This window comes from Doryrhamphus excisus, chromosome 14 (genome assembly GCF_030265055.1).
Source record: "Doryrhamphus excisus isolate RoL2022-K1 chromosome 14, RoL_Dexc_1.0, whole genome shotgun sequence".
Taxonomy (NCBI): Eukaryota; Metazoa; Chordata; class Actinopteri; order Syngnathiformes; family Syngnathidae; genus Doryrhamphus; species Doryrhamphus excisus.
In genome coordinates this window covers 3,988,171-4,006,680 of record NC_080479.1, presented here as the reverse complement: position 1 = coordinate 4,006,680, position 18,510 = coordinate 3,988,171, and positions in this window count along the sequence as shown.

The following is an 18,510-nucleotide window of genomic DNA, read 5'->3' as shown; positions in this document are numbered from 1 at the left end:
CTTAAAGGGCCAGCTTAAAGGGCCAGCCTTAAAGCTGTAGCCTTAAAGGGCCAGCCTTAGAGGGCCAGCCTTACAGGGCCCGCTTAAAGGGCCAGCCTTACAGGAACCGCTTAAAGGGCCAGCTTAAAGGGCCAGCTTAAAGGGCCAGCCCTAGAGGGCCAGCCTTAAAGGGCCAGCCTTACATGGCCGATCTTAGAGGGCCAGCCTTAGAGGGCCAGCCTTAGAGAGCCAGCCTTAGAGGGCCAGCTTAAAGGGCCAGCCTTAGAGGGCCAGCCTTAGAGGGCCAGCCTTAGAGGGCCAGCCTTAAGGGGCCATCCTTAAAGGGCCAGCCTTAGAGGGCCAGCCTTAGAGGGCCAGCCTTAGAGGGCCAGCTTAAAGGGCCAGCTTAAAGGGCCAGCCTTAAAGGGCCAGCCTTAGAGGGCCAGCCTTACAGGGCCCCCTTAAAGGGCCAGCCTTACAGGGCCCGCTTAAAGGGCCAGCTTAAAGGGCCAGCTTAAAGGGCCAGCCTTAGAGGGCCAGCCTTAGAGGGCCAGCCTTAGAGGGCCAGCCTTAGAGGGCCAGCCTTAAGGGGCCATCCTTAAAGGGCCAGCCTTAGAGGGCCAGCTTAAAGGGCCAGCTTAAAGGGCCAGCCTTAAAGCTGTAGCCTTAAAGGGCCAGCCTTAGAGGGCCAGCCTTAAGGGGCCATCCTTAAAGGGCCAGCCTTAGAGGGCCAGCCTTAGAGGGCCAGCCTTAAAGGGCCATCCTTAAAGGGCCAGCCTTAAAAGGCCAGCCTTAAAGGGCCAGCCTTAAAGGGCCAGCCTTAGAGGGCCAGCCTTACAGGGCCATCTTAAAGGGCCAGCTGAAAGGGCTAGCCTTAAAGGGCCAGCCTTAAAGGGCCAGCCTTAGAGGGCCAGCCTTACAGAGCCATCTTAAAGGGCCAGCTTAAAGGGCTAGCCTTAGAGGGCCAGCCTTAAAGGGCCAGCTTAAAGGGCCAGCCTTAGCGGCCCAGCCTTAGAGGGCCAGCCTTAGAGGGCCAGCTTAAAGGGCCAGCCTTAGAGGGGCAGCCTTAGAGGGCCAGCCTTAGAGGGCCAGCCTTAAGGGGCCTTCCTTAAAGGGCCAGCCTTAGAGGGCCAGCCTTAGAGGGCCTGCCTTACAGGGCCCGCTTAAAGGGCCAGCTTAAAGGGCCAGCTTAAAGGGCCAGCTTAAAGGGCCAGCCTTAAAGCTGTAGCCTTAAAGGGCCAGCCTTAGAGGGCCAGCCTTACAGGGCCCGCTTAAAGGGCCAGCCTTACAGGAACCGCTTAAAGGGCCAGCTTAAAGGGCCAGCTTAAAGGGCCAGCCCTAGAGGGCCAGCCTTAAAGGGCCAGCCTTACATGGCTGACCTTAGAGGGCCAGCCTTAGAGAGCCAGCCTTAGAGGGCCAGCCTTAGAGGGCCAGCTTAAAGGGCCAGCCTTAGAGGGCCAGCCTTAGAGGGCCAGCCTTAGAGGGCCAGCCTTAGAGGGCCAGCCTTAAGGGGCCATCCTTAAAGGGCCAGCCTTAGAGGGCCAGCCTTAGAGGGCCAGCTTAAAGGGCCAGCTTAAAGGGCCAGCCTTAAAGCTGTAGCCTTAAAGGGCCAGCCTTAGAGGGCCAGCCTTACAGGGCCCGCTTAAAGGGCCAGCCTTACAGGGCCCGCTTAAAGGGCCAGCTTAAAGGGCCAGCTTAAAGGGCCAGCCTTAGAGGGCCAGCCTTAGAGGGCCAGCCTTAGAGGGCCAGCCTTAAGGGGCCATCCTTAGAGGGCCAGCCTTAGAGGGCCAGCCTTAGAGGGCCAGCTTAAAGGGCCAGCTTAAAGGGCCAGCCTTAAAGCTGTAGCCTTAAAGGGCCAGCCTTAGAGGGCCAGCCTTAAGGGGCCATCCTTAAAGGGCCAGCCTTAGAGGGCCAGCCTTAGAGGGCCAGCCTTAGAGGGCCAGCTTAAAGGGCCAGCTTAAAGGGCCAGCCTTAAAGCTGTAGCCTTAAAGGGCCAGCCTTAGAGGGCCAGCCTTACAGGGCCCGCTTAAAGGGCCAGCCTTACAGGGCCCGCTTAAAGGGCCAGCTTAAAGGGCCAGCTTAAAGGGCCAGCCTTAGAGGGCCAGCCTTAGAGGGCCAGCCTTAGAGGGCCAGCCTGAGAGGGCCAGCCTTAGAGGGCCAGCCTTAAGGGGCCATCCTTAGAGGGCCAGCCTTACAGGGCCATCTTAAAGGGCCAGCTGAAAGGGCTAGCCTTAAAGGGCCAGCCTTAAAGGGCCAGCCTTAGAGGGCCAGCCTTACAGAGCCATCTTAAAGGGCCAGCTTAAAGGGCTAGCCTTAGAGGGCCAGCCTTAAAGGGCCAGCTTAAAGGGCCAGCCTTAGCGACCCAGCCTTAGAAGGCCAGCCTTAGAGGGCCAGCTTAAAGGGCCAGCCTTAGAGGGCCAGCCTTAGAGGGCCAGCCTTAGAGGGCCAGCCTTAAGGGGCGTTCCTTAAAGGGCCAGCCTTAGAGGGCCAGCTTAAAGGGCCAGCCTTAGAGGGCCAGCCTTAGATGGCCAGCCTTAGAGGGCCAGCCTTAGTTCGCCAGCCTTAAGGGGCCATCCTTAAAGGGCCAGCCTTAGAGGGCCAGCCTTAGAGGGCCAGCTTAAAGGGCCAGCTTAAAGGGCCAGCCTTAAAGCTGTAGCCTTAAAGGGCCAGCCTTAGAGGGCCAGCCTTACAGGGCCCGCTTAAAGGGCCAGCTTAAAGGGCCAGCCTTAGAGGGCCAGCCTTAGAGGGCCAGCCTTAGAGGGCCAGCCTTAGAGGGCCAGCCTTAGAGGCCCAGCCTTAGAGGGCCAGCCTTAAAGGGCCAGCCTTAGAGGGCCAGCCTTAGAAGGCCAGCCTTAGAAAGCCAGCGAGGGTCAGCCTTAAAGGGTTAGCTTAAAGTGCCAGCCTTAAAGGGCCAGGCTTAGAGGGCCAGCGAGGGTCAGCCTTAAAGGGTTAGCTTAAAGTGCCAGCCTTAAAAGGCCAGTCTTAGAGGGCCAGCCTTGGAGGGCCAGCTTTAGAGGGCCGGCTTAAAAGGCCAGCCTTAATGCGCCAGCTTTAGAGGGCCAGTGTAACCCATGTCTTCCCACCAGCCTAATCATGAGCAGCCATATGACTTGGTCAGCTGACGGTAGGTCCCCTCCTGATTGGCTGTCTGTGCTGCAAGGAAGCAGTAAAAGGCCAGCAGGTGCAGGTCATCAGTGGCTCCTGCTGTGGTTGGTCAACAAGCTGCATGCTCACAACCCTCTTTGATATCCATACCTACAGAAAACAACTTTGCGGTAAGCCTTTCCATTTCACCGGCCATGTCTGTGGCCGCTACATCTGAATGGATATATTATGTATATATATTATATATTATTATCTGTGTGTATATATATATTTCAACTGCTAAACTCATTGCTCGACAGTAAAGTGGGATGAATGCCACAAGTGAACTTTTACTGTCATTATGAAGGATGGCCATCTTGAATTGGATGTATAAGTGTTGGATTATTTACCGGTACATTTTGTAAAGTGGACTGACATGTTAATACCTGTTTCTGGCATTAAAGGGCCAGCCTTGAAGGGCCGCCTTAAAGCTCTAGCCTTAAAGGGTCAGCTTAAAGGGCCAGCCTTAGAGGGCCAGCCTTAAAGGGCCAGCCTTAGAGGGCCAGCCTTACAGGGCCATCTTAAAGGGCCAGCTTAAAGGGCTAGCCTTAGAGGGCCAGCCTTAAAGGGCCAGCTTAAAGGGCCAGCCTTAGCGGCCCAGCCTTAGAGGGCCAGCCTTAGAGGGTCAGCTTAAAGGGCCAGCCTTAGAGGGCCAGCCTTAAAGGGCCAGCCTTAAAGGCCCATCCTTAAAGGGCCATCCTTAAAGGGCCAGCCTTAAAAGGCCAGCCTTAAAGGGCCAGCCTTAAAGGGCCAGCCTTAGAGGGCCAGCCTTACAGGGCCATCTTAAAGGGCCAGCTTAAAGGGCTAGCCTTAGAGGGCCAGCCTTAAAGGGCCAGCTTAAAGGGCCAGCCTTAGAGGGCCAGCCTTAGAGGGCCAGCCTAAAGGGCCAGCCTTAGAGGGCCAGCCTTAGAGGGCCAGCTTTAGAGGGCCAGCCTTAAAGGGCCATCCTGAAAGGGCCAGCCTTAGAGGGCCAGCCTTACATGGCCGACCTTAGAGGGCCAGCCTTAGAGGGCCAGCCTTAAGGGGCCATCCTTAAAGGGCCAGCCTTAGAGGGCCAGCCTTAGAGGGCCAGCTTAAAGGGCCAGCTTAAAGGGCCAGCCTTAAAGCTGTAGCCTTAAAGGGCCAGCCTTAGAGGGCCAGCCTTACAGGGCCCGCTTAAAGGGCCAGCCTTACAGGGCCCGCTTAAAGGGCCAGCTTAAAGGGCCAGCCTTAGAGGACCAGCCTTAGAGGGCCAGCCTTAGAGGGCCAGCCTTAGAGGGCCAGCCTTAAAAGGCCAGCCTTAAAGGGCCAGCCTTAAAGGGCCAGCCTTAGAGGGCCAGCCTTACAGGGCCATCTTAAAGGGCCATCTTAAAGGGCCAGCCTTAGAGGGCCAGCCTTAGAGGGCCAGCCTTAGAGGGCCAGCCTTAGAGGGCCAGCCTTAAGGGGCCATCCTTAAAGGGCCAGCCTTAGAGGGCCAGCCTTAGAGGGCCAGCTTAAAGGGCTAGCTTAAAGGGCCAGCCTTAAAGCTGTAGCCTTAAAGGGCCAGCCTTACAGGGCCAGCCTTACAGGGCCCGCTTAAAGGGCCAGCCTTACAGGGCCCGCTTAAAGGGCCAGCTTAAAGGGCCAGCCTTAGAGGGCCAGCATTAGAGGGCCAGCCTTAGAAGGCCAGCCTTAGAGGGCCAGCCTTAAAGGGCCAGCCTTAGAGGGCCAGCCTTAGAGGGCCAGCCTTAGAGGGCCAGCCTTACAGAGCCAGCTTAAAGGGCCAGCTTAAAGGGCCAGCCTTAAAGGGGCAGCCTTAAAGGGCCAGCCTTAGAGGGCCAGCCTTAAAGGGCCAGCTTAAAGGGCCAGCCTTAAAGCTGTAGCTTTAAAGGGCCAGCCTTAGAGGGCCAGCCTTACAGGGCCCGCTTAAAGGGCCAGCTTAAAGGGTCAGCCTTAGAGGGCCAGCCTTAGAGGGCCAGCCTTAGAGGGCCAGCCTTAAAGGGGCCAGCCTTAGAGGGCCAGCCTTAGAGGGCCAGCCTTAGAGGGCCAGCCTTAGAGGGCCAGCCTTAGAGGGCCAGCCTTAAAGGGCCAGCCTTAGAGGGCCAGCCTTACAGGGCCAGTTTAAAGGGCCAGCTTAAAAGGCCCGCCTTAAAGGGCCAGCCTTAGAGGGCCAGCCTTAAAGGGCCAGCATTAGAGGGCCAGCCTTAAAGGGCCAGCCTTAAAGGGCCAGCCTTAAAGGGCCATCCTGAAAGGGCCAGTTTTAAACGGCCAGCCTTAGAGGGCCAGCCTTAAAGTGCCAGCCTTAAAGGGCCAGCCTTAAAGGGCCAGCCTTAGAGGGCCAGCCTTAGAGGGCCAGCCTTAAAGGGCCAGCCTTAAAGGGCCAGCCTTAGAGGGCCAGCCTTACAGGGCCATCTTAAAGGGCCAGCTTAAAGGGCTAGCCTTAGAGGGCCAGCCTTAAAGGGCCAGCTTAAAGGGCCAGCCTTAGAGGGCCAGCCTTAGAGGGCCAGCCTAAAGGGCCAGCCTTAGAGGGCCAGCCTTAGAGGGCCAGCCTTAGAGGGCCAGCCTTAAGGGCCAGCTTAAAGGGCCAGCCTTAAAGCTGTAGCCTTAAAGGGCCAGCCTTAGAGGGCCAGCCTTAGAGGGCCTGCTTAAAGGGCCAGCCTTACAGGGCCCGCTTAAAGGGCCAGCTTAAGGGGCCAGCCTTAGAGGACCAGCCTTAGAGGGCCAGCCATAGAGGGCCAGCCTTAGAGGGCCAGCCTTAAAGGGCCAGCCTTAGAGGGCCAGCCTTAAAGGGCCAGCCTTAGAGGGCCAGCCTTACAGGGCCAGCTTAAAGGGCCAGCTTAAAGGGCCAGCCTTAAAGGGCCAGCCTTAAAGGGCCAGCCTTAAAGCTGTAGCTTTAAAGGGCCAGCCTTAGAGGGCCAGCCTTACAGGGCCCGCTTAAAGGGCCAGCTTAAAGGGTCAGCCTTAGAGGGCCAGCCTTAGAGGGCAAGCCTTAGAGGGCAAGCCTTAGAGGGCCAGCCTTAAAGGGCCAGCCTTAGAGGGCCAGCCTTAGAGGGCCAGCCTTAGAGGGCCAGCCTTAAAGGGCCAGCCTTAGAGGGCCAGCCTTACAGGGCCAGTTTAAAGGGCCAGCTTAAAAGGCCCGCCTTAAAGGGCCAGCCTTAGAGGGCCAGCCTTAAAGGGCCAGCATTAGAGGGCCAGCTTTAGAGGGCCAGCCTTAAAGGGCCAGCCTTAAAGGGCCATCCTGAAAGGGCCAGTTTTAAACGGCCAGCCTTAGAGTTCCAGCCTTAAAGTGCCAGCCTTAAAGGGCCAGCCTTAGAGGGCCAGCTTTAGAGGGCCAGCCTTAAAGGGCCATCCTTAAAGGGCCATCCTTAAAGGGCCAGCCTTAGAGGGCAAGCCTTACAGGGACAGCTTAAAGGGCCGACCTTAAAGGGCCGACCTTAAAGGGCCAGCCTTAGAGGGCCAGCCTTAGAGGGCCAGCCTTAGAGGGCCAGCCTTAGAGGGCCAGCCTTAGAGGCCCAGCCTTAGAGGCCCAGCCTTAGAGGGCCAGCCTTACAGGGCCAGCCTTAGAGGGCCAGCCTTAGAAGGCCAGCCTTAGAAGGCCAGCGAGAGTCAGCCTTAAAGGGTTAGCTTAAAGTGCCAGCCTTAAAGGGCCAGTCTTAGAGGGCCAGCCTTAGAGGGCAGCCATAAAGGGTCAGCTTCGAGGGCCAGCCTTGGAGGGCCAGCTTTAGAGGGCCGGCTTAAAAGGCCAGCCTTAATGCGCCAGCTTTAGAGGGCCAGTGTAACCCATGTCTTCCCACCAGCCTAATCATGAGCAGCCATATGACTTGGTCAGCTGACGGTAGGTCCCCTCCTGATTGGCTGTCTGTGCTGCAAGGAAGCAGTAAAAGGCCAGCAGGTGCAGGTCATCAGTGGCTCCTGCTGTGGTTGGTCAACAAGCTGCATGCTCACAACCCTCTTTGATATCCATACCTACAGAAAACAACTTTGCGGTAAGCCTTTCCATTTCACCGGCCATGTCTGTGGCCGCTACATCTGAATGGATATATTATGTATATATATTATATATTATTATCTGTGTGTATATATATATTTCAACTGCTAAACTCATTGCTCGACAGTAAAGTGGGATGAATGCCACAAGTGAACTTTTACTGTCATTATGAAGGATGGCCATCTTGAATTGGATGTATAAGTGTTGGATTATTTACCGGTACATTTTGTAAAGTGGACTGACATGTTAATACCTGTTTCTGGCATTAAAGGGCCAGCCTTGAAGGGCCGCCTTAAAGCTCTAGCCTTAAAGGGTCAGCTTAAAGGGCCAGCCTTAGAGGGCCAACCTTAAAGGGCCAGCCTTAGAGGGCCAGCCTTACAGGGCCATCTTAAAGGGCCAGCTTAAAGGGCTAGCCTTAGAGGGCCAGCCTTAAAGGGCCAGCTTAAAGGGCCAGCCGTAGCGGCCCAGCCTTAGAGGGCCAGCCTTAGAGGGTCAGCTTAAAGGGCCAGCCTTAGAGGGCCAGCCTTAAAGGGCCAGCCTTAAAGGCCCATCCTTAAAGGGCCATCCTTAAAGGGCCAGCCTTAAAAGGCCAGCCTTAAAGGGCCAGCCTTAAAGGGCCAGCCTTAGAGGGCCCGCTTAAAGGGCCAGCTTAAAGGGCCAGCCTTAGAGGACCAGCCTTAGAGGGCCAGCCTTAGAGGGCCAGCCTTAGAGGGCCAGCCTTAAAAGGCCAGCCTTAGAGGGCCAGCCTTAAAGGGCCAGCCTTAGAGGGCCAGCCTTACAGGGCCAGCTTAAAGGGCCAGCTGAAAGGGCCAGCCTTAAAGGGCCAGCTTAAAGGGCCAGCCTTAAAGCTGTAGCTTTAAAGGGCCAGCCTTAGAGGGCCAGCCTTACAGGGCCCGCTTAAAGGGCCAGCTTAAAGGGTCAGCCTTAGAGGGCCAGCCTTAGAGGGCCAGCCTTAGAGGGCCAGCCTTAAAGGGCCAGCCTTAGAGGGCCAGCCTTAGAGGGCCAGTCTTAGAGGGCCAGCCTTAGAGGGCCAGCCATAAAGGGCCAGCCTTAGAGGGCCAGCCTTAAAGGGCCAGCCTTAGAGGGCCAGCCTTACAGGGCCAGTTTAAAGGGCCAGCCTTACATGGCCCGCCTTAAAGGGCCAGCCTTAGAGTGCCAGCTTTAAAGGGCCAGCATTAGAGGGCCAGCTTTAGAGGGCCAGCCTTAAAGGGCCAGCCTTAAAGGGCCATCCTGAAAGGGCCAGTTTTAAACGGCCAGCCTTAGAGGGCCAGCCTTAAAGTGCCAGCCTTAAAGGGCCAGCCTTAGAGGGCCAGCTTTAGAGGGCCAGCCTTAAAGGGCCATCCTTAAAGGGCCATCCTTAAAGGGCCAGCCTTAGAGGGCAAGCCTTACAGGGACAGCTTAAAGGGCCGACCTTAAAGGGCCAGCCTTAGAGGGCCAGCCTTAGAGGGCCAGCCTTAGAGGGCCAGCCTTAGAGGGCCAGCCTTAGAGGGCCAGCCTTAGAGGGCCAGCCTTACATGGCCGACCTTAGAGGGCCAGCCTTAAAGGGCCAGCCTTAAAGGGCCAGCCTTAGAGGGCCAGCCTTACAGGGCCATCTTAAAGGGCCAGCTTAAAGGGCTAGCCTTAGAGGGCCAGCCTTAAAGGGCCAGCTTAAAGGGCCAGCCTTAGAGGGCCAGCCTTAGAGGGCCAGCCTAAAGGGCCAGCCTTAGAGGGCCAGCCTTAGAGGGCCAGCTTTAGAGGGCCAGCCTTAAAGGGCCAGCCTTAAAGGGCCATCCTGAAAGGGCCATCCTGAAAGGGCCATCCTGAAAGGGCCAGCCTTAGAGGGCCAGCCTTACATGGCCGACCTTAGAGGGCCAGCCTTAGAGGGCCAGCCTTAGAGGGCCAGCCTTAAGGGGCCATCCTTAAAGGGCCAGCCTTAGAGGGCCAGCCTTAGAGGGCCAGCTTAAAGGGCCAGCTTAAAGGGCCAGCCTTAAAGCTGTAGCCTTAAAGGGCCAGCCTTAGAGGGCCAGCCTTACAGGGCCCGCTTAAAGGGCCAGCCTTACAGGGCCAGCTTAAAGGGCCAGCCTTAGAGGACCAGCCTTAGAGGGCCAGCCATAGAGGGCCAGCCTTAGAGGGCCAGCCTTAAAGGGCCAGCCTTAGAGGGCCAGCCTTAAAGGGCCAGCCTTAGAGGGCCAGCCTTACAGGGCCAGCTTAAAGGGCCAGCTTAAAGGGCCAGCCTTAAAGGGCCAGCTTAAAGGGCCAGCCTTAAAGCTGTTGCTTTAAAGGGCCAGCCTTAGAGGGCCAGCCTTACAGGGCCCGCTTAAAGGGCCAGCTTAAAGGGTCAGCCTTAGAGGGCCAGCCTTAGAGGGCCAGCCTTAGAGGGCCAGCCTTAAAGGGCCAGCCTTAGAGGGCCAGCCTTAGAGGGCCAGTCTTAGAGGGCCAGCCTTAGAGGGCCAGCCTTAAAGGGCCAGCCTTAGAGGGCCAGCCTTAAAGGGCCAGCCTTAGAGGGCCAGCCTTACAGGGCCAGTTTAAAGGGCCAGCTTAAAAGGCCCGCCTTAAAGGGCCAGCCTTAGAGGGCCAGCCTTAAAGGGCCAGCATTAGAGGGCCAGCTTTAGAGGGCCAGCCTTAAAGGGCCATCCTGAAAGGGCCAGTTTTAAACGGCCAGCCTTAAAGGGCCAGCATTAGAGGGCCAGCCTTAAAGGGCCATCCTTAAAGGGCCATCCTTAAAGGGCCAGCCTTAGAGGGCAAGCCTTACAGGGACAGCTTAAAGGGCCGACCTTAAAGGGCCAGCCTTAGAGGGCCAGCCTTAGAGGGCCAGCCTTAGAGGGCCAGCCTTAGAGGGCCAGCCTTAGAGGCCCAGCCTTAGAGGGCCAGCCTTAAAGGGCCAGCCTTAGAGGGCCAGCCTTAGAAGGCCAGCCTTAGAAGGCCAGCGAGAGTCAGCCTTAAAGGGTTAGCTTAAAGTGCCAGCCTTAAAGGGCCAGTCTTAGAGGGCCAGCCTTAGAGGGCAGCCATAAAGGGTCAGCTTAGAGGGCCAGCCTTGGAGGGCCAGCTTTAGAGGGCCGGCTTAAAAGGCCAGCCTTAATGCGCCAGCTTTAGAGGGCCAGTGTAACCCATGTCTTCCCACCAGCCTAATCATGAGCAGCCATATGACTTGGTCAGCTGACGGTAGGTCCCCTCCTGATTGGCTGTCTGTGCTGCAAGGAAGCAGTAAAAGGCCAGCAGGTGCAGGTCATCAGTGGCTCCTGCTGTGGTTGGTCAACAAGCTGCATGCTCACAACCCTCTTTGATATCCATACCTACAGAAAACAACTTTGCGGTAAGCCTTTCCATTTCACCGGCCATGTCTGTGGCCGCTACATCTGAATGGATATATTATGTATATATATTATATATTATTATCTGTGTGTATATATATATATTTCAACTGCTAAACTCATTGCTCGACAGTAAAGTGGGATGAATGCCACAAGTGAACTTTTACTGTCATTATGAAGGATGGCCATCTTGAATTGGATGTATAAGTGTTGGATTATTTACCGGTACATTTTGTAAAGTGGACTGACATGTTAATACCTGTTTCTGGCATTAAAGGGCCAGCCTTGAAGGGCCGCCTTAAAGCTCTAGCCTTAAAGGGTCAGCTTAAAGGGCCAGCCTTAGAGGGCCAGCCTTAAAGGGCCAGCCTTAAAGGCCCATCCTTAAAGGGCCATCCTTAAAGGGCCAGCCTTAAAAGGCCAGCCTTAAAGGGCCAGCCTTAAAGGGCCAGCCTTAAAGGGCCAGCCTTAGAGGGCCAGCCTTACAGGGCCATCTTAAAGGGCCAGCTTAAAGGGCTAGCCTTAGAGGGCCAGCCTTAAAGGGCCAGCTTAAAGGGCCAGCCTTAGAGGGCCAGCCTTAGAGGGCCAGCTTAAAGGGCCAGCCTTAGAGGGCCAGCCTTAGAGGGCCAGCCTTAGAGGGCCAGCCTTAAGGGGCCATCCTTAAAGGGCCAGCCTTAGAGGGCCAGCCTTAGAGGGCCAGCTTAAAGGGCCAGCTTAAAGGGCCAGCCTTAAAGCTGTAGCCTTAAAGGGCCAGCCTTAGAGGGCCAGCCTTAGAGGGCCAGCCTTAGAGGGCCAGCCTTAAAGGGCCAGCCTTAGAGGGCCAGCCTTAGAGGGCCAGCCTTAGAGGGCCAGCCTTACAGGCCCAGCTTAAAGGGCCAGCTTAAAGGGCCAGCCTTAAAGGGGCAGCCTTAAAGGGCCAGCCTTAGAGGGCCAGCCTTAAAGGGCCAGCTTAAAGGGCCAGCCTTAAAGCTGTAGCTTTAAAGGGCCAGCCTTAGAGGGCCAGCCTTACAGGGCCCGCTTAAAGGGCCAGCTTAAAGGGTCAGCCTTAGAGGGCCAGCCTTAGAGGGCCAGCCTTAGAGGGCCAGCCTTAAAGGGCCAGCCTTAGAGGGCCAGCCTTAGAGGGCCAGCCTTAGAGGGCCAGCCTTAGAGGGCCAGCCTTAAAGGGCCAGCCTTAGAGGGCCAGCCTTAAAGGGCCAGCCTTAGAGGGCCAGCCTTACAGGGCCAGTTTAAAGGGCCAGCTTAAAAGGCCCGCCTTAAAGGGCCAGCCTTAGAGGGCCAGCCTTAAAGGGCCAGCATTAGAGGGCCAGCTTTAGAGGGCCAGCCTTAAAGGGCCAGCCTTAAAGGGCCATCCTGAAAGGGCCAGTTTTAAACGGCCAGCCTTAGAGGGCCAGCCTTAAAGTGCCAGCCTTAAAGGGCCAGCCTTAAAGGGCCAGCCTTAGAGGGCCAGCCTTAGAGGGCCAGCCTTAAAGGGCCATCCTTAAAGGGCTATCCTTAAAGGGCCAGCCTTAGAGGGCAAGCCTTACAGGGACAGCTTAAAGGGCCGACCTTAAAGGGCCGACCTTAAAGGGCCAGCCTTAGAGGGCCAGCCTTAGAGGGCCAGCCTTAGAGGGCCAGCCTTAGAGGGCCAGCCTGAGAGGCCCAGCCTTAGAGGGCCAGCCTTAAAGGGCCAGCCTTAGAGGGCCAGCCGTAGAAGGCCAGCCTTAGAAGGCCACCGAGGGTCAGCCTTAAAGGGTTAGCTTAAAGTGCCAGCCTTAAAGGGCCAGTCTTAGAGGGCCAGCCTTAGAGGGCAGCCATAAAGGGTCAGCTTAGAGGGCCAGCCTTGGAGGGCCAGCTTTAGAGGGCCGGCTTAAAAGGCCAGCCTTAATGCGCCAGCTTTAGAGGGCCAGTGTAACCCATGTCTTCCCACCAGCCTAATCATGAGCAGCCATATGACTTGGTCAGCTGACGGTAGGTCCCCTCCTGATTGGCTGTCTGTGCTGCAAGGAAGCAGTAAAAGGCCAGCAGGTGCAGGTCATCAGTGGCTCCTGCTGTGGTTGGTCAACAAGCTGCATGCTCACAACCCTCTTTGATATCCATACCTACAGAAAACAACTTTGCGGTAAGCCTTTCCATTTCACCGGCCATGTCTGTGGCCGCTACATCTGAATGGATATATTATGTATATATATTATATATTATTATCTGTGTGTATATATATATATTTCAACTGCTAAACTCATTGCTCGACAGTAAAGTGGGATGAATGCCACAAGTGAACTTTTACTGTCATTATGAAGGATGGCCATCTTGAATTGGATGTATAAGTGTTGGATTATTTACCGGTACATTTTGTAAAGTGGACTGACATGTTAATACCTGTTTCTGGCATTAAAGGGCCAGCCTTGAAGGGCCGCCTTAAAGCTCTAGCCTTAAAGGGTCAGCTTAAAGGGCCAGCCTTAGAGGGCCAGCCTTAAAGGGCCAGCCTTAAAGGCCCATCCTTTTTTTTTTTTTTTTTTTTTTTTTTTTTTTTTTTTTTTTTTGTCCCGTCCAGCCAATGGGGCAGATAGTATTGTTGATCTAATTGCCCTTACATGCTAGACAGATTTGCTCTGTGTCAGGAAAGGTGTTGGCTACAACTTCCCTGTACCATGAAATTTTATTTGCCGTTATTTGATGTCTTTGTTATGCCATTTGGGACGACCGGACCGGAGCAAGAAGAAGAACAGAAAAGAAGAAGAGAGAAGAGAAAGGTGGGGTCGGGGGGGGGGGGGGGGGGGGGGGGGAGTAGAGGGAGAGACAAAAACAGCAGCAACAAGAATTCCCAAAACAACAACAGTGACAAACAGAACAGTTAAATGTCAATGATGGCTAAGGGTCACACTGGAGATGATATCAGTGAAATGAAACAGTCCATCTTACCAGTAGCAATAGTAACAATGGGGACATGACCCATGATAGTAAACACAATTGCAACCATACAGTTACAGTAATTAAAATCTCATTGCTTGACATCATTATTACTGTAATAATAGCATACCAATACTATATAAACATCAGGGATAAGAGAGTAGATTGTATAGAGAAGCACCCATGTGCTGTGAGTGCCCATATGGAGGTGTGTTGTGTATGTGAATGCAAGTGTGTGAATGTGTAATTGTCACTGAGAATGACAAAAGGAGAGAGACTGCCTTCTACCACCCAGCAAACCCCGCCCCGCGCAGCCAGGTCAAGCCCCCACCGCCAGAGATCCTCCGGCCCCGTGGGTGTGGGCAAAGCCAGGGCCGACTCCCCAAGACCCGCCCCCGAAGCAACCCCCCGAAGAGACCAGCAAGAGGCCATGGAGGAGCAATCCCAACCGGCAACAGGGCGCCAGCAGGCCGGAGGAGAGCCGCACCCCCGAGACCAGCGGGAGACCATACCCTACTAGGGCAGAAGGGCATCGAAGGCCACACACCCGTGGGCACAGGGGCGCCCCCGCCGGCCGGAAGGGAGCCCGTCCACGGCCGGAGGCACCGCCTCCCGCCCCCCACACACCCCCAGGAAGCAGAACCCGGCCCGCCCCAGGTAACCCCAGGCCCGACCACCGACATAGGACCGCCCCGGCCAGGACAGAAGAGGCCCGGGCACACTGCCCCATGGAGGACCGGGCGGTTGAGATGGAACACCCTACGCCAGACCCCCGCAGAGCCCCCCCCCGTATATCTACATGGCCATATACCCACATACACATCCACACATATACATATATATATATACATATATATATATAATTATAATAAAACTAATCATTAATTATCTAAGTATTTAAAACAATAAATACATAAAATAAACTCAGACACATGCACACCCCATCCACTCAATACACACACATGCTGTGGACGTCCCCGGGTGGGGCATCCGGGGCATCACAGGGTGGGGGACCCAGGGGTCCCAGACCCACAACCAGGCCCCAAGCCCAGGGAGGTACGGACCGCCAAGGCATAGCACCCCCAGACTCCCCTCGACCACGGCATCAGGGCTACTGCAATGTGGCAGACAAAGGAGCGGGCGAGGGGAGGAGGCCCGCACATGAGCAAGCGGAGGGGGCGAGCAGGCGAGTGGTGAGGCGCTCCACTGCGCCGGCCGACATCCACCGGGCAGCTCACCCCCGTGAGGGAGAGCCATAGCTCCAAGTCACGGGGAGGCCACGCACCAGAGCCGAGGAGTTAAGACCAGCGCAAGGCCCCCGAAGGACCCCACCATCCACCGGGAGGGCCAGCCCCCCCCGCCCCCAGAACCAGCAGCGCTCCGCCCACGTACCGGAGAACCATCCCCGACGAGCCCTAAGGCAAGACTGGGGATGGGCAAAGACAGGGACAGCGATGCGGCAGAGCATAGGACCAGTGGGAGCAGACACCCAAACGCCCGAAAGAGCACCGCCCCCCCAGCAGGCCCCACCCCGAGGAGCATGATCCCCATCCCCACACGCCACCCCGGCCCCCGTACCCACGAGCAGGATCAGGTCCCCCCCCCAACACACAGCCCGGTCCCCGCAGCAGCCACCACAGCGCAACGACCCCAAGCCACCACCGTAGACTTCAGGCCACCAGCAGCGCGGACCCCACTGCCTGGAGGCCGGTGAACGCCCCCCCAAGGGCACGTTGGCGCCCGCGACCCAGGACAGATCCAGGGAGGTAGCGCCAACCATGACACCAGGGCAAGCCCCGGCGTCAGCTGGTTCCGGCGGGACCCCCAGGAAGGCCAGGCAGACCAGACCAAAATATCCTGCAGCCCAGGGCACCCCGAGCGAGCCGCCAAGCCCCAGCAGCCAGCGGGCCAATCGCGGGGGTAGGTAGTAGGCTCTCCGGTCCAGCCCGCTACACCTGTGTGTGTGAAGATGGTATTGTGTAGATAGTGCAATTAAAAATAGGCCTGTCCCATAGGGCTGACCTATGTGTGTGGTGTATGTGTATGTGTGTGTGTGTGTGTGGAAGGAAGCTGAGCAATGGTGGGTCCCCTGCCTGCCCAGACCCCCCCCCCAGAACTGAGTGTCTAAGGTGCGGTTAAAATTGAAGGGTGACCAGCCAGAGGAATGCCGAGGACAAAAGGGCATCCGCAAGGAAACCCTTCGCCCCCGGCAAAACCAGTTGCAGGCCACCCCCCAAAGTCCTACATGTATGTGAGGTGGTGCAGTGCAGCAGGGAGGATCGGGGCCCCACACACGCCCACCCCGCACTACCGGCCAACCGAGCCAGGCAAGCCAGCCGCCCGGAGCAAGCCCTGGGCCACAGGACCAACCACGGGCCCCACCCAGCCCATCGTGGCGGCCAGTCCGGCCTGCCAGCTCCCCCCCGGAGGGCCCCACCAGAGATTGAGCCAGCTATGCCACCCCCGGACCACCAGGAGCCGCGGACAAACCACACGCCACGAGGCTGCTCCTACAACCACCAGAACAGCAGGAACCGCGCCCCGGCAGCACATCCGTCACCATGGCAGCCCAGGGAGTGACACCACAGAGACCGCAGGAGAACCGGGACCCGCATGGGGAAGAGCCCAACCCCACCCCCCGGGCTCGTGAGCCAAGAGTGCCAGGGCGGGACAGAGAAACACACACCAGGCAGCAGAGCCCACCAGGCAGACGATACCCCAACAGCCGCAAAAAGTGAATGCCCCCCCCAGTCCCACCCTCCACCACAGCGCCGACCCGTCTCCACCACATCTCCCATCCACCCACGGACCCGCCAAGTAGGACACCCCGGAGGCGGGAAGACCGCCACCAGACCGGAGACAGAAGGGGCCAACCAGACACCGGCAAATAGCAGGGGCCGCCCGTGAGCCACCGGCCAGCCCCACCCCCCAACCCTTGGTCGAGGCCCCCCCACGACCCAGAGCCCACCACCCCGCCCCCCAAGCAAGCCCCCCGCTAATCCCGGCCCACGCCGCGCAGAGCACCACCCCCACCGCTATCCGCCCCGCTACCCACGCACCCACAGCCAGCCCCCCACCCGCCCGCCCCACATCCACCACATCCCAGCCATCCCTCCACCGAAGGGAGGGAAGCAGGTAATGCCCCACCCCAGCACCGCACCTCCCCACCCAGAGCCCAAGCTGCACAAACGAGACCCCCCCTCCCGTATGAGCTTACCAGGCGCCCCACCCGGGGCCATACACCTACCATACACAAAAATTAAAATTGAGAATAAAAATAAAAAATAAAAAATAAAAAATAAATAAATAAATAAATAAATAAAAATAAAGTTAAGTAATTGATAATAATAATAATAATAATAGTAACCATAATAATAATAGTAGTAATAATAATAATAATAACAATAATAATAATAATAACAATAATAGTAATAACAATAATAGTAATAATAATAATATTTATTGATAGTTATGTATGTATAATAATGATACTACTATTGATACTTAATATATAATAATTTATATAAAATATATTTTCTAATAATTTAGATCTTTTAACTATTTTAGATATGATAATAATAAATATATACATGCATACCTACACACACACACATATATAGCCATGTACATACCTAAGAGGGAAGGCTCTGCAAGGGCAGCGGGGTATAACCACCCGTGCCCACACCAAGGGCAGGGCCAAAGCCTCCCATGCCCACACCCCACGGTCCCACACAGTAGCCAGGCCAGAGCACCCAGGGCAAACCCGGCCCACCCCCAGGGGCGAGGGAGGCCGCGGAGGAACCAGCGCCACCGGACGCACACAGGCCCCCCCCAGCAGCAGCAGGCGCCCACCACCCACAGGATGCGGCTCCCCGTCTACCCACCACCCCGAGGGACGGCCTGCACCACCCCCGGGACGACCACCACCACCCACCCACGCCCCATCCCCAGATCCGGACAGCCCCCCACCAACCCCCACCTGAACCTCCAGGGGGTCAGCCCAGCAGGAAGGGACAGAGATACACGGTACCCACCCGCTCACCCCCCAGACGCCAGGGCAACCCGGCGACCAAGACCATGCCCCAAGCCAGAGGAACGAGACCGCCAGGGGCAGAGACAGGCACACTCAGCCCTTCGAGAATTACAAAAAGAGATTAATTTAAGAGATTAATTATTGGAGCCCATATAGATTGAAATTCTGACAGTTGTTCTTTGGATTCAGCAGACATTCTCTCAATTGCTATATGATCTAACAGAAGATTTTTGTAAAAGGCTATGTTCAGTTTTTTTTTGGATTTCCAATTGATAAGAATGGTTTTCTTGGCAATGCTTAACGCTGTGATGAGGAGTTGTGTGTGATTTGTTTCTACGTTGACTGTAGAAAGATCACCCAACAAGCATAATACAGGTGAGGAAGGAATAGAGGTCCCAAGTGCCAAAGAAAGGTCCTCGCACACTGCTTGCCAGAAATTACTAATGGGGGCACATGCCCACATGGAGTGTAAATAATCATCTACTACATGATCTGGGCAGTATACACAGATGTTGGAGTCGGTTAGACCCATTTTAAACATTCTCTGCCCTGTGTAGTGTACTCTATGAATGGTTTTGAACTGAACCAACTGTAGGTTGGGATTTTTTATTAAACGGAACGAATTAAGGCATATTTGCTTCCAGAACTCAGGGTCACAGCTTGTAGATAAATCTAGGTTCCATTTGGAGACTGGAACCCCAACGGTGTTGTCACACTTTGACAAGAGAATGTACAACTTGGATAATGTTTGGGGAGCGGATATGTTTAAGAATTGGTCAATGGTGGGATAGCTTTCCCAAGATATGTTACGAAACCTAGCTCTAATTATGGATTTAATTTGTGAGTATTCAAGAAATGTATTCTGGCTTAACCCATACTGTGTAACAAGGTAAGTGAATGACACAAACTTTCCCCCCCTTATGATATTTTCCAAGCAACTTATTCCTTTGTCATGCCATGTTGTAAAATCCAAGGGTTTTTTTTAAAGCAATATATCAGGGTTATTCCAGATCGGAGTGTACTGGCAAGGATTGAGCGAGGACCTGGTTATTTTTAAAAATTCCCACCAAGCTGTCAGAGTGGTTTTAATATTTATGCTTTTAAAACAATCGTGTTTCCTAAGGATTTGACTTATGAAAGGTAAGTTAAAGATGGGGATTTCTTGGCTAAATGATTGTTCAATGTCTAGCCATAACTGATCCAAGGGGTTAGGTTTTATCCATTTTAAGATATAC